Here is a 3,140-nt window from a genome sequence, read left to right on the forward strand (position 1 = left end):
AAATTTTAATTGGAGGACCTTGGCGCTTGGCCATTAATGGTAAGGGGCATTGGATCTTCCCAAACAACTGACCCTTTACTTTTGAAAGGGTTCCGTTGTTCAAGTTCCTGTGATGTCCTTGTCCTTTGGTTCTGTAGTGGCCAGGGGATGAGACTTTGGTTTCCAGTGCAGGTAGGGGTCAAATATCTCTCCTCTGCACATGACTTGCAGTTTTGGTCTGTTGGCTCTGAAAAGCAACTCAGTATATTCTGAGCTGGTTCTGCAGTTATAGTGCTGGCCAGCATTTCTTGGCATTCCTTGACTTATGTGTCATCACTCCAGTTTTTGCTTTCATCTTCATTCACATGGCTGTCTTTTCTCTGTGTGGATGTGTATGTCTCCAAATTTCTCCCTCTTTATAAGGACAACAGTCATTGGATTTATGGCCCACCCTAATCCAGGATGACTTCACCTTAACTTGATTACATCTGCTAAGGTCACATTCACATTTGCCAAAAGTTAAGACTTTAATAACACATCTTTTAGGGGAACACAATTCAACCCACTACAGTATCCAACTTATAATCGAATAAAGCATTTCTATCAAAAGGAGATAACAATGATGCCACATTTATTGCAATTATTTAACACTACTCTGGAAGTACAAACCAATACAATAAAATACAAAACAAGAGAAATTACCGGAAAGGCAAAAACAAAATCAACATTATGTGCAGAAATCCAAAGGAAATGTGTTGATATACAACTGTCTATAAGTTTGAAATGGTGACACAAAATAATTAAATACAAATTAATAGTCTTCTTAAATAGTAACAATAATAATAGGAAACACCATAGAAAAATAAGTAGGTATCGAGAGATTACTAAGCATTTAGCTTTGTCCTTCAAGAAATGAGATGTGTGAGATGACTCAATTATTAAGAAGGATTTTCTGGCGCGGTACCCTCGGCAGTCCCCTGGATCTGTCTCTTGCTCCTACAGTGTTTGGATGGAACAGACCCAGGGGTACCCCTTCTCCCAGCACCCCACAACCCTCCAATATATTTTCCGGTCACAACCTTTGAAACCTCTCAGCCATCCTTGGCCTCTGAGTCCAGCCAACACCGTATTTTGAGCTTAACTACTTATTGCCGAATTAACCATGAGCTTTCAAATCTGTCAGAATTACTTCACCGAGGTGGAAGCTGCCATCAACCTCCTGGTCAACCTGCATTTGTGGTCCTCCTACACCTACCTCTATCTGGGCTTCTATTTTGACCACAACAATGTGGCTCTGGAAGACATGGGCCACTCATTCCACGGGTTGATCGAGGAGAAATGCGAAGGCGTAGATTGTCTCTTAAAGATGCAAAACCAGCGTGGCAGCCATGCCCTCTTCCAGAACTTGCAGAAGTCTTCCCAGGATGAGTGGGGTAAAACTCGGGATGCCATGGAAGCTGCCATGATCATGGAGAAGAATCTGAACCAAGTCCTTGCAGATCTGCTTGCCCTCGCAGACCTCCATCATTTTCTCTTTTTCTATCACTCAGCTCTGTGACTTCCTGGAGAGCCATTTCCTAGATGAAGAGGTGAAACTCCTCAAGAAGATGGGCAACCACCTGATTAACTCGTTCAGGCTAGCCTAGGTGAGTATCTCTTCAAAAGGCTCGCCCTCAAGCATGACTAGGAGCCTTGGAGTCCAGAGGCTTTTGAGGGGCCCCTCTGCATCCCCCTGGTGTTGGCCTTGTGCCTGACCCTCTCCCTGCAACCACTAGGCAGCCTTCTAACTGCTCTGGAGCCCTCTCCCATGCCTTGGACCAAATTGAAACAATAAAGTTTTTTGCAGCAAAAAGAAAAAATTATATATATGATTTTTCTGGAATCCCAGGGGTCCAGGCACATTTGCCCTGCTTTACCGTGATGCTGTGGCCTGCTTGCTTGCCAAAGTTATCTTTGATTCTCTCTGTTCTCCTCACCGACAGCAAGAAACACAACTGAGTGACCTATAATTCTCTTTTCTCTGATCACACTTGTTGGTTCCAAAGTAGTTTGTAGGCTGCAGCCCAACATCCCTGTATGCGTTCACTTGTGGCTAAACCACTAAAGAAGCTGGGTTGCTAGTTGTTTATTAGGGAAGGTCACTTTCTAAGCAGAAGCCAAGAGCTATATTAAATGTAGATTGTCTTAAATGAACTGTGGCGTTTTGCCAACTGTTTCCTCCTGTTTTTAATTTGGCTTTACCTCTAGCTGCATAATGATGGGGAGAAATGACAGAAGGATATGACAGTGGGTGAAAGACAAAGATAACTGCAGATTTCGAGCCAGTGGTGGGAAAAATAGTATTGGGGAGCAAAACAACAACAAAAAAACTTTAGTAGAGTAGGCTAAGGATAGATGCGAATAAAGTTTTCAAAAAGATAGCTTCTAGAAAACATTAAAGAAAATACTTTCTAAGAATTTTCACCAATGAAACATTCAGAGCACCTTTTCTTTCTTTCTTTCTTTCTTTCTTCCTTTCTTTCTTTCTTTCTTTCTTTATTTTTTGGTTTATTTAAAGCTTAATTTTTAAAAATCTATGCAGGGCAATTTCTATTTTGAGGTAAACTCCTCTTTTTTGTATAGTGTTCTACAGCCTGCCAACAGAGCCTTTCATGCAGATGGTCGCATTTGATCTAAATGAGATTGCAAATATATTGGCTGACCAAACACTAAACTGGGATAAGTTTTATGCTAAATGGGAGAAAGGAAATGGAAATTTTTTTTAGAAAACAAAACTCTAAGCCAAATACAGCAAAGATTAAATCCACAGAAACATTGTTTTAAATATTTATGGGTAATCCATGAATAATCCTCGGAAATAGATATTGCTGATGCAAATCTGATGAAAAAAATTTGGATAAATTTTTCCAGCACATATGGCAATAAAGAAGAGTAAAACACAGTGCTATTGTTATCAGGGCCATAATTTAAAAAACTGGGAGGAAACTGAGTGTCATTGGTTATAGAAATAACCCTCAGTAATGACTACATTTCTCTGATTTTTAAAAGTAGGAGACAGTTAAAAATAAGGAGAAAACTCCATTGTACTCTAAATGCTTACCATGATACTTCTTGTTTGGATTGAAGTTGCTTGAGCTTTTTGCTCTTTCTCAGTAAATATT

At 40.2% G+C, this 3,140-nt stretch overlaps 1 pseudogene; it reads left to right on the plus strand.

Annotated features, from left to right (window-relative positions):
- The first annotated feature begins 1,141 nt into the window (after positions 1-1,141).
- LOC120615646 (ferritin light chain-like) lies at positions 1,142-1,666 on the plus strand (annotated as a pseudogene).
- The last annotated feature ends 1,474 nt before the right edge of the window (positions 1,667-3,140 follow it).

This window comes from Pteropus medius, unplaced genomic scaffold, assembly GCF_902729225.1.
Source record: "Pteropus medius unplaced genomic scaffold, Ma_sr-lr_union100, whole genome shotgun sequence".
Taxonomy (NCBI): domain Eukaryota; kingdom Metazoa; phylum Chordata; class Mammalia; order Chiroptera; family Pteropodidae; genus Pteropus; species Pteropus medius.